Source organism: Castor canadensis, chromosome 8 (genome assembly GCF_047511655.1).
Source record: "Castor canadensis chromosome 8, mCasCan1.hap1v2, whole genome shotgun sequence".
Lineage (NCBI taxonomy): Eukaryota > Metazoa > Chordata > Mammalia > Rodentia > Castoridae > Castor > Castor canadensis.
The window spans coordinates 28,074,447-28,098,731 of NC_133393.1; the positions used below are offsets into that span (position 1 = coordinate 28,074,447).

The 24,285-nt window shown below is 39.6% G+C and overlaps 4 non-coding genes across 4 annotated transcripts; 2 read left to right on the forward strand and 2 right to left on the reverse strand.

Annotated features, from left to right (window-relative positions):
• The first annotated feature begins 4,344 nt into the window (after positions 1-4,344).
• Trnaa-ugc (transfer RNA alanine (anticodon UGC)) lies at positions 4,345-4,416 on the forward strand. The gene has a single exon. It is a non-coding gene; the product is annotated as a tRNA-Ala (tRNA).
• A 4,066-nt stretch (positions 4,417-8,482) lies between these two features.
• Positions 8,483-8,554, reverse strand: Trnaa-agc (transfer RNA alanine (anticodon AGC)). Its single transcript has one exon. It is a non-coding gene; the product is annotated as a tRNA-Ala (tRNA).
• A 7,747-nt stretch (positions 8,555-16,301) lies between these two features.
• Positions 16,302-16,373, reverse strand: Trnaa-agc (transfer RNA alanine (anticodon AGC)). Its single transcript has one exon. It is a non-coding gene; the product is annotated as a tRNA-Ala (tRNA).
• Positions 16,374-18,750: 2,377 nt separating this feature from the next.
• Positions 18,751-18,832, forward strand: Trnas-gcu (transfer RNA serine (anticodon GCU)). The gene has a single exon. It is a non-coding gene; the product is annotated as a tRNA-Ser (tRNA).
• The last annotated feature ends 5,453 nt before the right edge of the window (positions 18,833-24,285 follow it).

Here is a 24,285-nt window from a genome sequence, read left to right on the forward strand (position 1 = left end):
CAAAATGCTCTGAAGATTGTTTCCTTCCCCCCAGTAAACGTGCTACCTATACCAGTTCACCTAAGAAAGCCTGCAAAATCCACAGCCAATGAGAAACTTCCCCCCCCAACCCAGAGTTAAAACGTCCATCAAAACCCCAGCCTTTACCTGAGCAGGGAGTTACTGATTTCCAGGTTCCACTGCACTTCTCTAGCTGTAGCCTTTCCTTTCTCTCTAATAAATCCCACTTTATATACTGTGAGTCATCATTCAGCTGACTCACGAGCCAGTTCCCTGGTCTGTGAAGGCAAGGACTGTCAACACCAGCCTTATGTTATGTTATGTTATGTCAACATAACAGTGAGAAAAATGATCTTTTCTATCAAAGTATTTGTTACCCTCTTAGATTACTTAAAAATTCTTAGGGTCATCATCTTAGGTGACTTGCATGTTTAAAGGGTCCTTGCTTCTTCTTCTGGATTCCTGTATGACTCCATTGCCTGCCAAACTATATGCCCTAACCATCCCCCAAGACTTTTAGCCAATCAAGGAAGATTGTGAACCTTGGACCAGGACAAATCCCAGGTGAGGGGCAGGCATGACTGCATCAGGGATATAAGGAGGAGCCACTGTCAGCCATTTTGTGCTTGTGTGTTTGCTTAGCTGGATTGAGCACATGCTTGTACCCTCTTGATTAAGAGAAATTGCCTTGTCAAGATTTTCTGTCTCTTGTGTGTCTGTTTTTGGCACCAAAGGGTTATTAATTACAACAGTGATAAGTTCAAATGACATGATCTAAAGCAACAAGTTTAACTCCCCCCACCACCACCATGAAAAAGGAATTTGCAGCCCTGCATCACCAGTCATGGGTTGGAGAAAGATACCAATGGGTTCATTATTTCCAGTCAGGCCTTGGTAGGCTTCCCATATTACATCAAATAAGGCCATAGGCTCTACTTCCTGGTGGTGCCATTTGGTCAGTTCTCTTGCTGGAACTTGAGGACTTTGCTTTCCCAGAAAAGGTCAGGAGAATGAGGACTGATTTCCCTGCTAGTGGCAGCTAAAGCAGAAGGTGTCTAATGTTCTTTGGCTTTTCATTAATGACTTTGACTCAGGATTGACGATAAATGTTAATTTGTGTATTGGTCTATCTCGTAATTTCACCTCTGACAACATTACAAGGACACCTGTCTTAACCATGAAGTTAGTTAGAAAACCAATAAGGAGGGTTGGAAGTAGAACTCAAGTGGTAGCATGCCTTCTAGTAAGCACAAAGCCCTGGGAGTTCAAACCCCAGTACTGAAAAAAAAAAAAAAGTAGTAATAATAATTAAAGGAGAATCCAGTTCCTATAGGCTCAGCTATTTCTCACTGAGGGATTTAGATCACTGGGGTCTTCTTTGAACAACTCCCAGGTCCAACACATTAGCTCCAGCAACTTTAATCTTTAATATACAAAAGATGGAATTCCTGTGGCTGCAAGCACAGAATTAAAGTGTGCTTCCTCCAATTACAGGGCTACAGAGAATGCTGCCTTGTAATTTTTTCTCACTATCCTGACTGGGTCATTTGCACCCCTGCTGCCTTCACTGGGAATGGCAGCCCGTGTATCAGGCTCCTTTTCTGGAATTGAAAGTGGCATACAGTTGAAAGCTCACTGGTCCAAATTTTATGGGTGTACAAGGAGACACACAATTAATACAATTTGAGTAGAAGAGGAGCCAGAGACTCCAGTAGCCATTAGCAATTCCGCTCTGCTGATAGGTATTAGTCATGCAAGCTTCATTTTTGAGACAGTCTGGAACCTGAGAAGATAAATCAGGCAGGGACTCTTGCTAGCAGGGCAAAGAAGACAGGACCCACATGGCTGCAGTTAGCTCAGGTTCAAAGGAGTCCCACTAACAAGCTGAACAGGGCCCAGAGAGGTTCAGCACCACTGCAAACGCTATCGCAGTGCGAGGGATGGAAAGGGGCTTCTGCAGTAGGGCTCCAGAGAATCCTGCACTTGGGCAGGGCAGGGGGTGTCCTACTCAAATGTTAATCTACGCCTAGCTTTTATTGCAACGCCTCTCCAGCCCAATCACCACCATACACCCGAGCCAAGCGACCTGGAGCATTCGCTGCTCAGAGACCCAGCACAGACTGTACTGGTGGGAGAGAGGTTCCAAGAACCAGGCTGAGGAGCGGGGGCAGAGACAGGAAAAAAAGAAAACCGGAAGCAAACGGTAGCTCCCCTCGAAGAGACATTATGTCCTCGAGGCGCACTCCACATCCACAGGTCTCCTTTCTACCATTTGAGAAGAGCGGCCACACAGCCGCGAGTGTAGAATTTCTCAACCAGGGGTGTTTCTCTTTTGGGGTTCTGAGACAAATTTTCTGTCTGGAACGGGATGGAGGAGGGAGGTGGAATAGAGGGCGAAGAGGAAGGGGCAGTTGTGGTCTGACTGCTGCCCTGGACTCAAGGGGTTCTGTGCGCTGAGGAGCGTACCCCGACTGGGAAGGGGATGCGAAAAGACTTCACCAATTTGTGCTTCAGCTTGGAGCAGTGCGATGACTGTGGTCTGGTTCACAGCAGGACTCGAGCGGGGAACATGCGATGTGGACACAACCAGAGCAATCAGAGTCGACTCCACTTGTGGGAGACTCCGAAGTGACCTAAACTGCCACCCCTGGGAGCCCTCAAGGACCCTTCAGTCACTAACGCGTCTGGTTGCAGCAACGCCAGGGTTTGGCGCGTGCGAGTCAGGGAACCCAGAGCTCTCTCCCTCCGTGCTCTGCACAGAAACCACTTGCGGGTCGCGGGCCAGCTCGGGGATGGAGGGACGCTCGGCCAAAGCTGGAGACTGCAGTGTTTTTGCGGTCGGGAGAGAGGAAGGGGCACCAGTCGCTCCTGCGTGTTGCACGTGTGGCTGTAAAGCTCTGCGCACCAGGGACCCGCTCACACTAACCAGGCTTCCGGCACAAAGTTCACGTTCGCCAAGAGCCTTTCGCCTTGCTGGGGTATAAAGCAATTCGCTCCATTGCTGATTTTGGGGGTATTTATATTTACTTTTTGTGTCTCTCTCGGTTTCAAACTTTTTACCTTAGCTTTTGCCTTTTTTATCTATTGTGTACTCAACCTTCTCTGTGGTCAGAGAGTTTTGGAAAAGCTGAAGGCACCCATCTGGGATCTTGGGCATTTCCTGGGAAACTTTAAGTGCTCCAGAGGCCCCGGAGACATGCAGATTATTTCAAGCATAGAGAAGTGGACTTCTCGGGGAGCTAAATCCAATAAGCCTGAGCGGTCTGTAACGAGGGACAAAGGGCGGGATACACCGCGAGGAAAAGCATCCCTGCCCTCCACGCTTGCCCGGGTAGAAACGAGAGCAGGAAGGGGTGGGCGCGACACAGTTTGGAAATGTGACTAGATCGCAAACCCTAGAAGGTACACTGGGGTGTCAGCGGAACATCCCAAACGGAACCCTCAAACAGATAACCAGATTTGGAGAGCGAGGAATATTAACCAGCTCAAACTGCAGCCTAAAGATTGAAAGTAAACGCCCAACAGTGGGGAGCAAGGACCATGTTTCGTCACTGAAGGGGAGGAGTACACATGTCGACAGCTGGAACTGTGAACAGTTTGGGGGAAAATACTCATTGGTCCTCTCCAGACAGCACAGCGATCACCCGCACCAGGAAGAGGCGGTTCCGGAGCATGAGGAGTCCTTATTTATCCTGTCGCAGCCAGAATTATCAATCAAACCAGGCCAGTCCCGTGTCCACATCACAGTGTAACCCAAGGGCCAGAGCAGTCCCATCTAGCAACGAACTGATTTCATTTTTCTGCCAAGTGTAAATTCTGTAAAATCAACTAACGCATTTTAAACCCGCCGCTTCTGCTTCTCACCTGCTGATCGAGGCTGTGCTAGTCTGAGCAAATTACTTATCCCGAGGCTCCACTGGTGCTCAGAACTTTGGCTGAATCCGAGAGACACCGCCTCATTGGTCCTCGAGAAGAACTCTTGATCTTACTCACTTGGCCAAATCTTGTCTTTCGAGACTCCTGGAGGCATCAAATTCTGTTAAAAACTGTGGTATACTTTCCATCTAATGCTGTAGTTACTTACGCTTATTTTTGTCAGTGCACGTATCATACTGTATTGAAATGACCTGTTTATTTTTTAATCCCCCCCCTACTTCATTGTAAGATTCTGTGTACTGTAGCATACATCTTAAATACAGTACAGATGTAATTTAGAATTTGTTCTTTGCCGACCTTACTATTATTTCCATAAATGCAGATTTTAAAAGCCAGATTCTCTAATTCTACACCGTTTAGAGAGAGCTACTGATCAACAATTAAAGAGGAAAACCTCTAGTAGCAAGTGGGGATGTAGCTCAGTGGTAGAGCGCATGCTTTGCATGTATGAGGCCCCGGGTTCGATCCCCGGCATCTCCACTTTGTCGGGGAAGCTTTGTAGTTTCTTTATAGTCTTTAAATTGTATTTCCCCGAATACAATTGCCAAACAGCTTATCCCAGATGAGGAAAGTCTAGTTGTTATGGCAGAAGGTGGGTGACCAGCGAGTTACAAAATTACTTTGAAGCTCATTCTTAGCCCTTTGTATTAGGTACTCTTTGAGCTATTTACTGTAAGATTACTTGCTGTTGATGTTACCCTGATGTTTTCACCAATGTGCTATTTTTTTTAAGCATCCTCTATACAACCTATCATAAGCCAATTTTTCAACTGCTTATTATTCATTATTAAATGAAGTTTGGTTTGGTCCAACAGAATTTAAAGTCACTTGGATGACCTTAACTTTTTGTTCTTGAGACCTGAATTATTTGCCCAATATTAAACAAAAAGCTATGCAAATCACATTAGATATCTTTTTGACTGAAGACTTGGGAGAGGACAGAGATACAATATTTAAGGGTAAAATAAGTAGTAAAATGTATGATTTGCATGTATAAGCGTCCCTGTTCTATCCTTGGTATCTCCACTGTATGTGTTCCCCACAAGGAGAATATGTGATGGGTTGAATTTGGCAGTATTTAAGTGCTGATTTGCAAGTATTTTCTCCCATTCTGTAGGATGCCTCTTTATTCTGTTGATTATTTGTTTTGCTGTGACATTATTCAGATTTCTACTTTAGCTAGTTTCAGTAGTGTAACTTGACATTTCATTGTTATTTAATTTTATAGTTCTCTGGTTACTGAGTTTGCACATCATGTTATATTCTTGTTAGGTCCCTGTATCTCTTCTTTTTGTAAATGTCTGTTTGTATTCTTTTCTCTACCTCATTATTTTATCTTCCTTTTGTCTTTTGTTTGCACTGCTGGGTAAAGTGCAGGACAGTATTACTATCCTGAAGAAAAATCTGCCAGGACTTAAGCACTAAACACATTCTCTATGATCAAATGTGGTGGACAAAGGGCACTCTGCCAAGATTCACCTTTAAGAAAAGACTTGTTGCCTCAGCAACCTGCAGCTGTCAAGCTCCAGGGGGGTTGACTCAGCCCTCAGAGCTGCAGGCCCATAGTCAAGCCCTTTTTATCTAAATGCTATGATTTATATAAGTCGATATATTTTGTACCCTTTAAAATCAGTATGTAAAAGAAAAACCAAAATCAGAAAGAAGAAAAAATAAGCGAGGTGTTTTGCCATGTGTATATATTGTTCATTGTTTCTAATGGATGAACCGTAACTCATGGTATATTTCTACTACTTTGATATTGTGATATATTAAGATATATATATGTATATATATATATATATATATATACAAATATATGTATATATATGTATATATATATACATATATATACATATATTTTTCCCTGGCTCCTGATAGAGATTTTTTTTTTACATTCCATATTCACTTTAAATTATATAAAGTTACCCTTGCAGATGAGGTGCTAGGAAATTCTTTTGTCCTAATATGTTTGTTCTTTGACCCAAGTTTTCTACACAGAGTTCCTAAGACTTTTCTGAATTGATAGGAGCCTCTTTTGTTCTAATGGGGCAACTTTTGGTGGGCTCCTGGATAGCCTCAGCATGGGGGCTGGTTGCCAAGGAAACCAATCATGTGACTTAAAGGATTGGAATTTTCGGCCCCAGTCTCCAACTTTCAAGAAGGGGAGAAGATCTAAAGGTTAAATTGATGAACAATAGCTAACAATTTATTCAACATGACTACAAAATACAGATTTAGAAGACCCAAAAAGCACAGAGTTCACATAGTTTCTGAGTTGCTGAATACATGGAGGTACCTGGAGGAAGGCACAACAGAGAGGACATCAAAGTTTTATGCTCCTCCCCATCCCTTGCCCTATGCATGTCTTTCCTTCTGGCTGCTCATCTGTATCCTTTGAAATATCCTGTATAATAAATAGGTCAATGTAAGAAAACTGTTTTCCAGAGTTCTGTGAGCCACTGTAGCAAATTAACCAAACCTGAGGAGGGGTCATGGGAACTCCCATTTTATATCTGGTTGTTCAGAAGTACAGATAACATCCTAGAATTTGCAACTGGCATCTGAAGTGGAGCAGTCTGTGGGACTGAGACTTAACCTGTGACTACTCTTACCTCCTCTTTAATTATATTGATTTCATCCATAAATATTTTAGCATGCATAATATACAGTCCTAAGATTTATTTTTAACATTACCACAATAATATCACAACCAACAAATTAATAAAACTTTCTCAATATAACTTGATGCTCAGTCCAAGTTTGATTGTTTAATTTCTCAATTATTTTATTTGAATCAAAATCCAAACATGTTGAATTTATCTGTTATTCTTCTTATAAGTTCTTAAACTGTATCATTTCCACTTTCCTGTTTTTTTTCCCATACCATTTAGTTTTTGAAGGTTAGTTTGTCTAGAAAATTTTCCACATTCTGGATTTGGTCAATTGTGTTCTTATGGTGTTATTAAATGCAGTTCTGTATTTTTAATGTATAATATAAATAGATGGTTCCTTCTGTTTGATCAATGATGAGTTAATTTTTTAATATAAGTATTTTATCGGTGATCTTGGGTATGTTTTATTTCACTTAATCAACATTGCCTCACCTGACAATGTGAAATTTCTCATTGATTTTAGGTGACATCAACTTTTTTCATACCTAAATGCTTTGGCTAATACCCAATTACAACATTAAGCAGTAGTGAAGATGATGTATCTCTTTATTTTATTATGAAAAGATTTCAATCTACTTCACCACAAAAAATACTTTAAAAAGATTTAAGTAGGTGGTACAGACCATAAAAACCTTTGAGGAATTTATATATATATATATATATTTGATTAAATATTTTTTGAACAAGAGATGTTTTTAAACAATTTTTACTAGGATATATTTGTTGTAAGGGGGTTCATTGTGACAGTTCTGAATAGGCTTACACTGTACATTGGTTAGATCACTCCACTATCTCTCCCCTTCACAAGCCCCTGCCCCACTTAGAGCAATTGGAAGAGGTATCATTGTTCTATTTCATGTAAGTATATGAAGTTCATCAACTCTATTCCCTCACCTTAATCTCTTTCATTCACCCTCTTCCCTCCCACAAAGTACCCCCCGCCACACACACACACCCACCCACACACACACACACACACACGGTTTATTTTACAGTTCTTTCTTTCGTTATTCATTTCTAAGTCAATGTTCAAAGGCGTTTCTTGATGTATCCCCGCAATGAGTGCACTTTACTTTGGTCAGTTCAGCCCCTTCCATTACTCTCCCTAACCCTTTCCCTCCCACTCCTGCCCCGCATTATTCATCAGCTTTCTATACATACGGTTCGATCCTCCACCTTCACAGATATTACGTGTTTCGATATTGTATATACGCTTGTATATAATCATTCGAACAAGAGATAGTTAGTGCTTTGTCTTTCATACTCCTATTAAGTAACTTCATCGAAGTGGCAGCAGTTCTGGATTAGTTCGACCAGCCAACGTTATCATTTAGTTTAGATTTGGGAGGCATCAAGTACTATGATAGGAAACCCTTCAGTGTTCTTCCTCTGCCTACCCCACAGTAATAATGGAGCCCACCGCTTCTGTATCCAGTGATCCAAGAAACTGTGAGGTGCGAAGTGGTGGAAGGTCAGAAGGAAGAAACCAGCATGATATTTTTCTATTATTATGCCTCCAAGAACTCTTCTAAAAAAAGTTAATGACATCGGTGGTCTGTTTGGGTGGGTTTTTTTGTTTTGTTTTGTTTTCCTTTTCTTTTCTGCTTTTCAGTGATGGTAGTATGGTATCCAAAGAAAACAGGCCAAAAAAGAAAAAATTTGTTAACTAGCTGTCAGTTAACAAATTGTTAACATTTGTTAACATTTGTTAACATTGCTTGTTGTGACAATGTTTTTGAGCCCGATGCTGGTACCACAAAGGAAATACAGGCAGAAACCTTCAGAGAGAAGGTTTAACACGTGAAATGAACACGGAAAGTTGATCAGCAGAAATGAAAAGTAGAATACTTGATCATTAAAAACTTGTGAAAGTTTGGAGGTGCTGGGGATCGAACCCAGGACCTCGTGCATGCTAAGCACGCGCTCTACCACTGAGCTACACCCCCTACAGCTGATGCGAGTTCTCTGCTATAAGAATTTCTCTTTGGATTCCCGTTGTGTTTGATAAACATTATTTCTTTGCTTCTTAAAGATTTACTAGATTGCAGAGGAAACATGAAAGTCAATTCTCTGAACTGGGTCCCTCACATCAGCGTTAGAAAAAAGCGTCAAAATGAGGTTCCAAAGGAAGGAGGTTGGCAGGAGACGACGCTTTGCCTTTCGCTGGTTTGCAACAGGAAAGCTCCAGGAGATCAAAGCCGGCAGCTGTGCAGCTGGGAATCCGCAGGGAACGCGGAACCCTGCGAGTGCGTGGAGGTCTTTGCTGCTGCACTCCAGACCCGGCCCCCCAGCACCGACTGCCTAGGAACAAAGACTCTCAGATCATTTCTGCATGAATATGGTGATGGCAGGGTTTGTCCCTGAGAGCTTAAGATGTCCTGCATCAATCACTGACAAACGAAACGAGAGTCCAGATCAACATCCTGAGCAGCGTTTATTTTCTGCAAAACCCTGGCGATCGCTGGTTAAAAAGAGCTGGTGGGGGCGGGGTGGGTGCTAACGCGAATAAAAGTTGGTAAGATAAGGCAGGGCTGGCTTCTATTTCTGGGCAAACAGTCCTTAGGGAACCGGGGAGCTATGAGGATTTACTAGTTCCTCAGATTTGTGTGTGCGTGTGTGTGTGTGTGTGTGTGTGTTCCCATTTTTAAAGAGCTGGTGAGGCTGGCCTACATTTCACTTCTTGGCACTTCCAGGGCAGTCTCTCATTCTCTCTGAAACAATTTTGAAACTACTAAAAAGTTTTTAAGATAGGCAAAAATACCCATATACCCTTTACTCAGACTTAGCTATTTTTTAATATTTTATCCCATTTGCTCTTTTCTCTCTCTCTCTCTCTCTCTCTGGTTTGAAAGTGTAAGTTGCATACATGATGTCCATTTAATACATAAGTACTTTACTACATAACTACAGTACTGTTATGAATATCTATAAATTCAACATTGATACAATAGCCGTATTTAATCTACAGTTCGCATTCCGAGTTCACCAATTAACCTCATTTTTCCTTCAAGTACAGGATCTAGTCTAAATATTATATTTAATTGTCATATCTTTTTAGTTTTCCTTAATCAAGAACACTTCTACAGCCTTTCTTTATCTTTCATGACATTAGTATACCATCTGAGAAATACCATTTTTTAAATTTCACGTTTTTAAAAGAACATCATTCATTTTGGATTTGCCTGATATTTTCTTACAATGAGGCTCAGGTTATGCATTCTCCAGTGGAATACTACAGGGGTAATGTGTGTTTTTTGATGGATCATAGCTGGAGACAGGTGAAGTCTATCTGTCCCTCATTGGTGGAATTAGTTTTGATCACCTGTTTGTGGAGAGACAATTTAAGGTTGCAAATATCCTGCCCATCATCAAAATCTCCCCCTAGATTTAACCTTGCTGTCTGAACCAATCTTTATTATGATGCTTGCAAAATGATGATCTTTCAACTCTAGCTCCCTTGCTTGGTATGCTGTTCCAAGTCTGAGTTCCTGCTTCTTCCCATTTATTTTTTTTTCACGTATCAATTTATCATCTGTGTGAATTCTTACTTTTCAATAGTTTAAAATTGATTACTGAACTTAATTATTTTGGTGCTCAAATTGTCGCAGATTTGGCTGAGAATCCTTTCAAACTGCTCCCGTGTGTTTGAAATGACCCCATCATTTTTGGAGTACTTCTTTACTTCCTCCAGCCCCTCTCCTTCTCCCATTTTGCTAGACTGAGTCTGTTGTCATGTCCAGTAAGTAAATAACCAATGCTGGATGTCAACAGATGGAAGAGGGAGCTGGTAATCAAAGTGAGAATGTGAGGGTGGAGGGAAGTGGCTCAAGTGTAGAGCACTTGCTTAGCAAGTTCAAAGCTCTGAGTTCAAACTTCTTTAAAAAACACAGTCAGAATTGGGGTGAGAATTTTTTTCCAGCTGACTTACCCCCGCCCCCCAACACACACACACTCCAGGCCTGGCATACCCCTTACAAATCAAATGGGAGTAAGGGAAAGTGAGACATTTTCCTTCCTACAGATATAAACATAGCTGGCTCCTCTATTCATGGGTTCTGCATCTGTGGATTTAGCCTCATGTGAATGAAAACTTGATTATGATCCGAGTCCCTGTTTGAGTGCTCCTACATTTAGGAGAAATCTTTTTATCTTCACTTTCTTTTCTTTCTGTTCTGTCCTTCAGAAAAAGGCAAAACAATAAGGAATAACATCTGGGTAATTTTTATTGGAATTACCTTCTCCAAAATACTATCAAAATCAATGGTAGACACATGCCTCTACCCCACTCACCTTGTAGCTCTCTTTAGGAGAGCCCAGCCCCACCATCAGGACCAGTATAGACAAGGCCTAACTTCCATTCCACACTTTCCATAGAGTAAAGTTCTACAGAACATGCTCCTTCTCCTTTGCAATCTATACGCATTTTAAATTCTGTGCTCAGTGAGTTTTTAAAAGGAGTTAAGAAAATACAAGAGATCTTGGGAACAAATGGAGCACCTTTTGTCCTTCCCTTGGGCAGTGCTGCATATTTTTTTCCTTACTGTTGAGAAACTCCAACGAGATGCAAATATTTTTTCAGGAGCAAACACTTATTTGGATTTTGCAACAGAGAATGCTGGCCTGGGGAGAAAAGGGACAGTATTTTAAACTTGTTTATAGAGCTGGAAGTCTGCCAGATTTGGAGTTGAAATATCTTTGGGGACTTCTTAGCTGCCTGGGTTAGACAAGTAATTAAATCTCAACCTCAGTATCTTCATACTAAACTGGAAATGATAATACTGGTATTTCAGGATTACTGTGAAGTTTAAAGAAGAAATGTGCGTAACTTGCTTTCTTTTGGGCTTGAAACAGAGTGTCTTTTATTATATAGTGGCTATTACTATTTTTTGTTAGTATTAAATTGAAATCTTGTAACTAAGAAGAACCCATATACCTTCACATGATTGACACATCTTTGCCACCTCAGGCACTCCCAAATGTCTGGGAGTGTATTTGCTAACCACAGGTCCAAAGCAACATGATCAGTTGATCACAGACAGAAGCCTTCAAAATCGAGCCGAAATAAACCCTTTCTCTTTATATGTTGATTGTATCGGGTATTTAGATATTCTGACGGAAAACTGACTAATACAAGGACCAGATTTTAAACTTTTAAGTAATATGCTGTGCCTGTTTACAGTAAGTGTCAGTGTAATTTCCCCAAAAGATCTGAAGGAGAATTTCAATGAGAGACATAGTTAGGAGTTATTTTATTAGGTCCAAAAATAGGCATGCTATGGGAAGCAAAATAATAATCTCCACAGATGTGAATGTTATCATGTTTTTTTGTTTTTTGTAAAAGAAAGTAAAGATATGATTAAGTTAATGGTTTTGGGTTTTTTTTTTAAACCACTCCACCAGCCCTATTTTTGTGAAGGGTTTTTTGAGATAGGATCTCTTGAACTATTTGCCTGGGCTAGCTTCAAACCGCAATCCTCCTGATCTCTGTCTCCTGAGAAGCTAGGATTATAGGCGTGAGCCGCCTGGCACCTGGCTAAGTTAATGACTTTGAGATGGAAAAACTATCCTGCCTAGATGGGCCCTATATGTAGTCATATGTGTACTTAGAAGAAGGAAGCAAAGAAGAAGATACTGTGTGAACTGAAGCAAGACTCTGGACTGATGGCTTTACAGATAGAAGAAGTAGCCACAAGCTAAGGAATGCAGTCCTAAGAGTTGGAAGCATCAAGGAAGCAGATTCTTTTCTATATTTCTAGAGAGAGTGTGGCCCCACTGAAACCTAGATTTTTGCTCCATGAAATTGCTTTTGAATTTCTGACCTCTAAAATTGTGAAGGAATAAATATGTTTGGTTTTAAGCCTCCAAGCTTGTGTTAATTTGTTACAAAAGCCGTACAAAACTATACACATTGCCTTAAGTATAGAAAGAAGGTATTCCACAACAGCTGCAATAATTTCTTTTTTGCTGGCTGGGCACATATCTCTCAACCTTTAACTTGGCTATTATCCACACTTCTGATTTTCGTATGTAAAACTTTGTGCTATGGTTCATTTAATTTTCTCTTATTTCTAGTGAGGTTCAACATCTCTTCATAATGTAAACTGTTTACTCATCCTTCTACTTATTTATTTCCTGGGCCCATTTTCCTTTGTGTTTCTCTTTTCCTAATGGTATTGTTATGTTTTTGGTCTTTTTTTTTTTTAACTAACTCTTTTTCAAGGAGTCATTTTATGTTGCATATATGAATCTCTTGTCAGTTCTAGTTGTTGCAAAAATCTTCTCCATGTCTATTATTACTCTACAATTTCACCTGGCTTTTTTTTTTTTTTTTTTTTTGGTATTAGGGTGTTTTTGAACTCTGGGCCTATACCTTGAGACACTCCACCAGCCCTTTTTTATGATTTTTTTTTTTAATCAAAATAGGGTCTCCATGAACTATTTGCATGGGGCTGGTTTCAAACCATGATCCTCTTGATCGCTGCCTCCTGAGTAGCTAGGATTACAGGAGTGAGCCACCTGCATCTGGTCTCTGACATTTTTTGTTAAATGAAAACTGCTATGATTTTAATATGTCCCCCAAAAGTTCATATGTTGGAAATTTAATCCTCAAATTTTTATGTTAATGGAATTTGGAGGTGGGGCCTTTGGGAGGTACCAAAGATTAGATGAAGGCATGAGAGTGGGACTCCTAGGATTACACTGTGGCTTTATAAGAAGAGGAACACACAACCAAGCTTGTGCCTTTGCTCTGTCTCTTCATGTGATGGCCTCCACCACGATATGAGGCAGCCAGAGGCCCCCGGTACATGTATGCAGGTGCCACCCACATTCCCTTAAACTTCCAGCCTCCAGAGCCATGAGGTAAATAAACTTCTTTATTTATAAATACTCAGCCTCTGGTATTTTGTTACAATGACAGAAAATATGCCAAGACAAAACTAATCACTTTTCAAGATAGGGATATGCATTTTTAGCATTTGTTCTTTTGGATTCTGTTTTAGTAAAATTTCACCAATTATGACGGACTAGAAGTTCTAATGGCCTTCCTTCTTCCCAACAGCTACCTTCTAGATAGTACAGTCTGTGTACAGGCAGAGGATTCTTTAGGGCCACTCAATAATTATGTAATGATTATTAGATAATACATAATAATAAAAGATAACTCACTAGGAAGACAAAAATAAGTGTATATGCATATGATGAAATACCTACAAAGCAAAACTTCATAGCACTATGTGAAAGAATTAATGAGTCTATCATCATAGTGGAAAACTGTGACAAACTTCTATCAATTAATGTTATTTGGAATTAGCAAAAAAAAAGCAAAGGTTTAAAAATTTGACACACACCATAATCTAGCCTGACAAAATGAATTGTGTAAATTAGGGCTTACAATATTTAAATTAGTATTTACAATATTATTTAATAGGCTTTAATTTTTAGAACAGTTTTAAGCTCACAACAAAAACAGAGAGTAAGAGCATTCGGTAGGTATACAGCCTGCCTGCGCAGATATCCAGCATCCCACCATAGAATATATCTGTTAGAACTGATGAGCTTACCTTGACCATCATTGTCACTCAGTCCTTAGTTTACATTAGATTTCACTCTTGGTGTTGTGTATTTTATGGGTTTAGACAAATGCATGTCCCCACCATTATAGTATCACAAAGTGTAGTTTTACTGTCCCACAAGTTCTCTTTGTTGTGCTTACTCAACCTTCTCTCCTCTTTAACTCTGGCAACCACAGATGCTTTCAGTCCCCACAGTTTTTTGGTTTTGGTTTTTAGATGTACTGGGCTTTGAACTCAGAGCCCTGTGTTTGAGTGCTCTACCACTTGAGCCTTGCCCCTCGATAGTTTCCATAGTTTTGTTTCTTTTTCTAATCTGTACTGGGGTTTGAACTCAGGGCTACACCTTGAGACACTTTACCAGCCCTTTTTGGTGATGGATTTTTTTAAGATAGGGTTTTGTGACCTATTTGCCAGGACTGGCTTCAAAACTCTACTCTCCTGATCTTTGCCTCTTGAGTGACTAGGATTATAGGCATGATCCACCAGCACCCAACTGGAAGCACACTTTAATTCTGTGCTTGCAGCCACAGGAATTCTGCTTTTCATTATATGTTAAAGATTAAAGTTGCTGGAGCCTGGGAGTTGTTCAAAGAAGACTTCAGTGACCGAAATCCCTCAGTTAGAAATAGCTGACACTGTAGGGACTGGATTTTCCAGTTTTGTTGAGTATCTTTTCTAAGTTCAGTTGTGATCTGTTCATCTTCTCAGGTAAACTGTCCAGATCATTTGCCTACAATGTAATTAGGTTGTTTTCTTATTGTTGAATTTCTAAGAGTTCTTTGTATATTTTGAATAACATTCTTTCATCTGATATGGATTTGGAAAATATTTTCTTCTGGTGTTTGGCTTGTCTTTTCATTCCCTGAACATATTCCTTGCTTTGAAATCTACTTTGCTTGAAATTAATATAGCTATTCAAGATTTCTTTTGATTAGCTTTAGCATAAGTTTTATTTCTCCATCCCTTTACTGATAATCTATTTGTATATTTAAAGTGGTTTTCTTATGTGTCTTATTTTTTACCTACTTTGTCTTTTGTTTATTATTGCTATATTTAAACCATTCCACTTAAAGTGATTATTAGAAGAATTGGCTTAGTATCTCACATGTTTGTAACTTTTCTATTGTATTTGTCCTTCATTGCTTTTATCTTCCTTGCTTCTTTCTGCATTCTCTGGTTTTCACTGAACATTTTCACCCCTTTTTTTTTTTGGTAGCACTAGGGTTTGAACTGAGGGCCTCACACTTGCTAGGCAGCTGCTCTACCTCTTCAGCCACTCCACCAGCCCATCATTAAACATTTCATACGATTTTATTTATCCTTCTGTTTTGGTATAAGAACTAACTACACTTCTAGGCTGGGCAGTGGTTACTTAGGAGGAGATCAGGAAGTAAGAAGATGGTGTTCTCAGGCTGCCCTGGCTACCCCAAGGGGAAAAGTGAAATTAATATGACCCTATCTGGATGAAGAGTAATCCTATGACATATAGACTCAATTGCCAGGGTGGAACATTGTGCAGACAATTATACCTTCTAAGTTGGTTTAGAAAACGAGTTACATGGTTCACTGCCATTTCTGAACCAAAATGAATGTTTCTTCACATTGAAAATGGTGATAGATCAAGAGTAAGCAAGCCTATGAAATACAGATTCAATTCCCACAGTGGAACATTGTACAGGACATTCAACCTTCTAATTAAGTTGATTTTGTAATGGGGGTTACATGCTTCTCTGCCTCACAACATAATAGTGCAAAAATAAATGTTCTTTCAAATTGAAAAAAAAAAAAAATATGACCTTATCTGAAAAATAATGTAATGGAAAAGGTGTTGGAGGTATGGCTCAATTGATAGAGTGCCTCCTTAGTAAACTCAAGGCCCTGAATTTAAAAAAAGCAAAAAACAAAAAAAAAACCCCTCCATTTAAAAATGATTTTTAGTGACTCCTCCAGAGTTTGGAATGTACATTTGCAACTAACTGAATTCTATTTCTAAGTAACACTAATTATACTATTTCTTCTAGATTTGGAAGCTTCAATGGAGCAGAAATATTCAGATTTCCTATTTAAAGAGAAGAGTGTGTCTAGTCAGGAGTTAAAAGATAACAGCCCAAACCACTCTTGGAGGTGCTGGGGATCGAACCCAGGGCCTCGTGCATGCTAAGCACGCGCTCTACCACTGAGCTACACCCCCTGTTAAGTGTGCTCCTTGTTCCCAGGCAACTGGATACTAAAATTTAAGATTTAAAAAAAAGAAAAAAGAAAAAGAAAAAATTAAAAAAGGCAGCGTCTACTTTTCAACTCTGCTGTTTCTGAAACTCTCCTTCCATTTTGGCCCTAAAGCTTCCATTACTGCTGTCAGGATCTCTCAAACTGTCCACCCTCCAAGGACGGCTTCCAACGTAGTTCCCAGGAGAGTCGCAGCGTGGAATAGTCTCTTAAATCATCAACTTTCTTTCAGAAAAATCTTCCTTTCGGGCAGTGTCGAAAAATACTACGACCAGTACCAGGATGGCTGCTTAGGAAATTTAGGTCCAAGTGGGGAGAGAAGGCTAGAATGGAATTGGTTCACAATATTGGCGTGGAATGAAGAGAAAAGGCGCGGCCACGACTTTCATAAACCCCTGCGCACAGCATTTTTGTCTGGAAACTAGGAAGGGAAGCTCTGCCTAAGGCGGTAGAGCTGGTTTGGAAATGATTTTCCTCCAAGGGTTCCTGTGTTGGGGGCTTGGAACCTTTGAGAGGCGGGGTATAGTGGAAACATTTTCCTCTGGTTTTCACAGTGAGAACTAGGTAAAGACTTCGAAGATTAAACTCAGGATACAAGGACTCTAGAATACAGCCCCTTGTAGTTTTGAAACTCAAGCTATTGCTAAACTTCCAGCAATTTGCTAATTACAGCTCAGGTTTTCTCACCAGGCATTGGTGATTGTTTATACTTCTGTAAATTGCTTGTACTGTAGAGGTTCTTTGTTCTATCTCCCCTCCTCCCCAAATGATGATATAGTGAGTAAAGAAACATGCTCCTTGCCGTCTAATTAGAGAAAAATTGTCTAAGCAATTGAATAATGGGGGGAGATTTCCCCAAAAGTTTGCATACATAGCTCCCCCCTTCAGGGTGTTGGAAATTAAACCCAGGGCCTCCTGCATGTTAGGCAAGGACTTCCACTGAGCTGCACCCCCAGCCTAGGAAATATCTTTGAAGTCACCAATATAAAATTAGGATTCCTTGGAACCCTGAAAGAGGGAGAAAGAAACAAACAAATTAGTGATTTGAACAGCATAATGGCAGCCTTAGTTCAAGTCGTGAGGAAATGACAACTGATCTCATTCAAAGGAATAAGTACGTTTGACTCACTTAATGAATAAATCCTTAGTCCTGTAACCTAGGGATTCAAGGTGGATTTCCCATGACCGGAAGTTGAATGCTGATGACGAATATTGACATTCAGTAAAAGGATATGAGAGGGAGAGAAGAGAGTCCCCGTTGACAAAAGTGGGGACTTTGTTTTATACGAAAGTAAAAAAGCAACTTCATTCAGGTTGGCAAGAAAGAATTTAATATTCTCCACTAAATATAGAAAAACAGACACACCCTAGTAAATGGAGAGGTTTTTGGTTTTGTTTTTGAGATAGGGCTGGTTTGGTTTGGAACTCGGAGATCGTTCTGCCTCGGCCTCCCAAGTGCTGGGATTACAGGTGTGCAATACCACACACAGCTTGGAAAGGTCTCTTAACTTTGAGTATATTTGTTAAATTTAGCTTAGTCCTGAAAATTCAAAAAATGAGGGCATGGGGATGGAGTTGGTGAAGTAGCCTGCCTCAGGTCACACGGTGGGTGGGACAGAACCACAACCAGGATTTAAGCATCTTGGCTCTTGCAGTAGTGGAGATGTTTCCACTCGTCCTTTTCAGTTTTGGAGGTATACCGTGTTAAATATTCTTATGCTGTAATATTCCAGCCTACTTTAGAACCAAAACGGCCCCAGCAGTGCGTTTGCGTTTTCCTACCTTGCGTTTTTCCAACCAAGTTTTCATCCTTTGAGGTAAGTGCATGGTGCGGATTGCTTTATTACAAGCCCCAGCGAAAGAACAAGAGAGAAATGAAGGCGTCTCCTAGCTGTCCAGTATATTTCAGAAGCAAATATAAGGGTTTTCGTTGTGATCGCTCCCTGGTACCTTCCAGAAAGCAGGAATCCCGGGAGATGCTCTAGAGCATCTGGTCCCCCGAATGCACAGTGCAGCGACAGATGGAGAACAGGGCGGCTGGCGGAGCCGGGTCTGCAGCTCATTGTTGAAATCCTATATCCGTTCATTACTGTGTTCCGCAGAATCTACGTACTGGTACCTGGGGGTTCTGGTTTTGCCTGTTCATTTGATATGTGCCAAATAACCGAGCCACTCTGTCATTTATCAGCTTTGTGTTTGCTGTGAAATGTTTTTAGAAAAACGCGATTCTGCTTGTGGTTGTGAGAACTGAATCAGGATTAAACCAGAGAAAGGACGATTAAAAATATTACTATAGAACGAACTGCGGGGAGGAACGAGATGATTCCAATCAGTTTCCATGTGACGAGGTGGCCGAGTGGTTAAGGCGATGGACTGCTAATCCATTGTGCTCTGCACGCGTGGGTTCGAATCCCATCCTCGTCGGAATATGAAGATTTTCTTTAATCCTGGGCTCTGTTATCTCTTATTCGCCCAAGTTGCTAACTGTTTCTTATCTTCGCTCACCTGTTCTTCTCTGCTGTAGTTTAGTTCTCAATATTGAGTCTCAAATCCAGGAAACCTAGTATTCCTCATGGTAAATAAAACCAGCTGAGTCATTTGAATAGTACTTACTTTTCTGTCCAGATAGTAGCCTCCGTGGAGTCTCCAAGTATTTTGAAGAAGTAATTGAATAGTTAACTGGGAAGACTGTAGAAAAAACATTGCTAAAAGTTTTTTTAAAAGATTTTTGCTAAAATCACCCACAGAGACATGTACAGCAAATTAATTATACAATGCTTTGCAGGTTATTTTCAACCTAATTTTAACTATACTTCAAGTTTCACTATCTTTGCTAACTTTAAAGAGTCCTCCTCTAATAAAATACTTTCATATTGCCTAAGGATCTCTAGTTTTGCAGTGAATGGTGATTTTCTGTTTATAAATAGACTGAAAAATACAACATTCCCGTATATATAATATATTATATGTATCTTTTAAGTTTTTGAATAGTACTTCATTCATATGGTTTCAAAAGCATAACAATGTTACAACAAAATCTTGAAACCATCTATATTCCTCAGCCACCTAATTAGATTCTCTACAGATAGCTAGTTAGTTATTAATACCTTTCAGAATTATATTAATGAATATATATTGCATAAAATAGATATTTCCATTCTTATAAAGAGATAACACAAATGATAGCATACTAGGTGTACTAACCCTTATCTTGCCCTTTTCCCTTAACTAACTAATATCTTGGAGAGCTTTCCAAATCATCACAAAAAGTGATAGCTCATTCTTTAGCAAGGATGTATGGCATTCCAATGCACAAGTTCTTGTATATTATTTAACCAGCCCTAGATTGGATAATTACAGCTTTCTTCATCTTTTGCTATTATAAACTGCAATGAATACACACACACACACACACACACACACACACACACACCATTTTGAATGTGTGTATCTGTAATATTGCAATATGAACTTTTAGAAGTGGATTTGCTGTGTCCTAGGAGACGCATTTGAGGTATTTATTGATTCTGCCCAATGACCCTCCAAAGGCTTTTATCTTTACTCTCAACCAGTAATAATTGAGATCCTTGATCCTTTCACCCTCTCCAATGTGGTATTTTAGCAACTTTGGAATCTTTGTTGATTTATGAGGTGAAAAGTGGCATTGTGTACAATTCAATTTTCATTTCTCTAATTGCAGTACAATATTTGTTACATTGATAAAAATAGAATCATCTTTGCTTTTATTCATTTTAATTTAATTTTAAAAAGCTGACAGTAGCTGAGTGCTGGTGGCTCATACCTGTAATCCTAACTATTCAGGAGGCAGAGATCAGGAGTATCAGGGTTTGAAGCCAGCCCAGGCAAGTAGTTCTGCGAGATCCTATCTTGAAAAACTCTTTACAAAAATAGTCCTGGTGGAGTGGTGCAAGGTGAAGGCCCTGAGTTCAACTCCCAGTATCACAAAAAAAAATAAAATAAAATAAAATAAAAAAATATATATACATATATATATGTATATATGTATACATAAAGTTGAAGTATAATCCTGGGCTGGTGTATCTGTGATTTTTATTGTTATGAATGAGAATTCTGGGACTCAGTCTTAATTTATTGCATTATAATCTTAAATACTGTGTTCTTGAATCTGTGATTTAATGGAGTATCAGATGTTGCCTATGTTGGTCTTAAAGCCCTGGCTGAAGTATCTACGTGTTACAGCCAATTGTCCAGAATTCTCTTCATTTCTATAAATATACAGCTCAGGAAAGCTGTCTGCCTTCAGTCTTTCCAGTTCTACCTCTGATATCTTGGGGAGATTTTTATCATTTCACTTTATATTACTAACAATAGATACCTTGCTGTGCAATAGATCTCAGAATTTACTCCTCCTGTTTGTCTAAAATGTTGCACTCTTTAACCGACAATTCTCCATTTCCTCTCCTCACTACCCCTCAGCCTCTGGTAACCATCCTTCTACTGGCTACTATATGAGTTCAATTATTCCATACAAAAGTGAAGTCAGGTAGTATTTGATTTTCTGTGCCCAGCTTATTTTACTTGGCACAATGTCCTCCAGGTTCATCACCATTGTTGCAAATGACAGAATTTCCTTCCTTTTAGTAGCCGAATAGTATTCCGTTGTGCATCTATATCCCATTCTCTTTATCCATTCATCCTTCAATAGACACTCAAGTTGATTTCAGACCTTAGCTATGGTGAGTAATGCTGCAATGAGCATGGGAGTGCAGCTGTCCCTTTGACATACTAATTTCAGTACCATTGGATGGATATATACTCAGAAGTGGAATTGCTGGATCATGTGATAGTTCTATTTTTAGCTTTTTGAGGACCCTCCATATCATTTTCCTTAATGAATGCACCAATTCACAATACCACTGGCATTGTGGTATTCTTGCCAAACATGCTATCTTTCATTTTTTTGATAAAGCCATTCTAACAGGTGTTGAGGTACTCAATGTCATTTTAATTTGCATTTCCCTGATGACTCTAATTATGAGCATTTTTTCATGTACCTGCTAGTCATCATATATCTTCTTTTGAAGAGTGTCTGTTTAGGTCTTGACCATTTTTTAAATGGGTTGTTTGTTTTCTTGCTATTGGGTAGTTTGAATTTCTTACATATTTTGGATATGAACCCTTCATTTGATGTATGGTGTTTTAGTCCATTTTCCAACACTGCAACTAAATACCTGAGACTGGGTAAATTATAAATAAAAGAGGGTTATTGAGTTCAAAATTTTAGAGGAAAGTCCAAACAGCATGGTACAGGTTCTGGTGAGGGTCCCTCTGGCTTCATCACTGCATAGTAGGAGTCTGTGCAATAGGAACAAAGAGCTCACATGGCCACAGGGGAAGCCAAAAAGACAAATCTGGGAGTACATGGCATCCCACGAGAACTACATCAATCCCCTGAGGGTGCACCACCTTCCTTCTAGGTCCCACCTCTTGAAGTTCCCATTGCCTCCAACATTGTCACACTGGGCACTAAGCTTCCCATCTATGAACCTTGGGGTGGGGGTGAGGGAAAAGCCACATCCATAGCATATGGTTTGCAAATGTTTTTCTCTATTCTGTAGATTACTTGTTTTGTTAATTGCTTCCTTTGCTGTGCAGAAGCTTTTTTTGTTTGATGCAATCCTATTTATATACTTCAGGTTTTGTTGACTATGCTTTGAGGTTATATAAAAAAAAATCATTGCTCAGACCAATGTCATGGAGTTCCCTTATGTTTTTTTCTTGTAGTTTTAAGATTCAGGTCTTACACTTAAGCTTCTAATCCATTTTGATTTATTTTTTGCAAATGATATGAGAAAAGAATTCAATTGTATTCTTCTGATTATGATGGTTTTCCCAACATCATTTATTGAAAGGAATGTTGTCTCCCCATTTTGTATTCTTGGTACCTGTGTTGAAAGTTGACCATAAATGCAGGGGTTTATTGGTCAATGTGTCTATTTTGAATACAATCACTTTATAACATATTTTGAAACCAGAGAGTATGATGCCTCTAGCTTTGTTCTTTTTTTCTCAAAACTACTTTGGCTATTTGCAGCCTTTGTGGTTCTATACAAATTTTAGTTATTTTTCCTTTTTCTGTGAAAAATGGCACTGGAATTTTGGTAAGGATTACATTGAATTTGAGGATGACATTTAGTAGTATGGACATTTTAACAATGTTAATTTTTCCATTTATTTGTGTTTTGTTCAGTTTCTTTTATCAGTATTTTAGTTTTCAAGTGTACAGACCTTTCACTTCCTTGGTTAAATTTATACCTCAATATTTAATTTTTGCTGGGCTTGAGGCATGGCTCAAGCAGCAGAGTGCTTGCAAAGCTCAGAGTTGAAATCAAATTTATTTTTGTTGTTGCCATTGTAAATGGAAGTTTCCTCAATTACCATTTCAAATAGCATATTCTTATTTCATAGAGACACTACTGACTGTGGTACTGGGGGCTCAAACCCAGGGGCTTGAGCAAGCTAGACAAGTGTTCTACCACTGACAGACATCCCCAACCCTTCTTTAGGGTTATATATACATAAAACTGTGTCATCAGCAGATAAGCATAGTTTCACTTTTTTGTGGTGTTGGGAATTGAAAGATAATTTTGCTTCTTCTTTTTCTATTAGGATGCCTTTCATTTTTCTCTTGCCCAGTTGCTACTGGATGGGACTTCCAGGGTATGTCTAAAAGAAATGGTGAGAGTTAATCCTTATTTTGTCCCTGATCTTAGAGAAAAAGCTTTCAGTTTTTCCTCAATTGAGTAGGATGTTAGCTAAGAGTTTGAAATATACAGCCTTTATTGTGTTGAGGCACAGACCTGATCTATTTAATCTGTTGAGAATTTATCATGAAAGGGTATTGAATATTGTCAGGTGCTTTTTCTGCATCTATTGAGATGATTATATGGCTTTTATCCTTCTATATTAATATGACACATCACATTTATTGATTTGGATGGATTTTAAAGTCTATTTTCATTTCCTCAGAAAGTTAGCTACTATTAATTTGTCCAGTTCTCTATTCTTGTCATCTTTTTTAGACAGTTGATCATGTCCTCAATCCTGACTTGGAGCTCTTTGAGGGAAGTATCAAAGAAAAGTTATGCCAAATGGAGTTAAGCAGGCAAGGATGACTTTATTCAAGACTACTGTAATAGGGGAGCGTGAACTCAAATACAAATACAGCAGCCATGGGTGGGGGGTTACAGCCAAGGAGTAGGGTAAGAGTCATTAGATGGAAAATTACTAAGAGGAACTTGATTAGCTATCAAGAGTGGAGAAAGAGAAACTTAATTGGATATCAAGCATGAGGGATTCTGACTGTACTGCCTTAGCAGGTGTCTTGCTTTATAAAGCTGGGCTGGAAAGCCCAATGACGAGACCTGTTCTGGAAATAGGTTCAGAGACGCCTAACTAACTAAAGTTTGGGCAAGGATGGAGTCCTTCCAATCCCCTACCTCTTTCCCAGGGATTCCCTCAGCTTCCTAAAGGAATAGGAGACCCACAGAACATGGTAGTCAGCAGAAGAAGCTTTATTTATTTATTGCAGTACTGGGGCTCGAACTCTGGGCCTTCACCTAGAGCCACTCCACTAGCCCTATTTTTGTGAAGGGTTTTTCAAGATAGGGTCTCATGGAACTATTTGCCTGGGCTGTATTCAAGCCACAGTCCTCCTGATCTCTGCCTCCTGAGTAGCTAGGATTACAGGCATGAGCCACTAGCGCCCAGCAGGAAAAGATTTTATATGTATTCCCAGTCCCTTGCAGTGGCTGTGACTGATTCTGCTTCCCTATCACATCTGCCTCTTCTCTAGTCCTAGGTCACTTGGGTACAGGCACCACATACAGCCAATT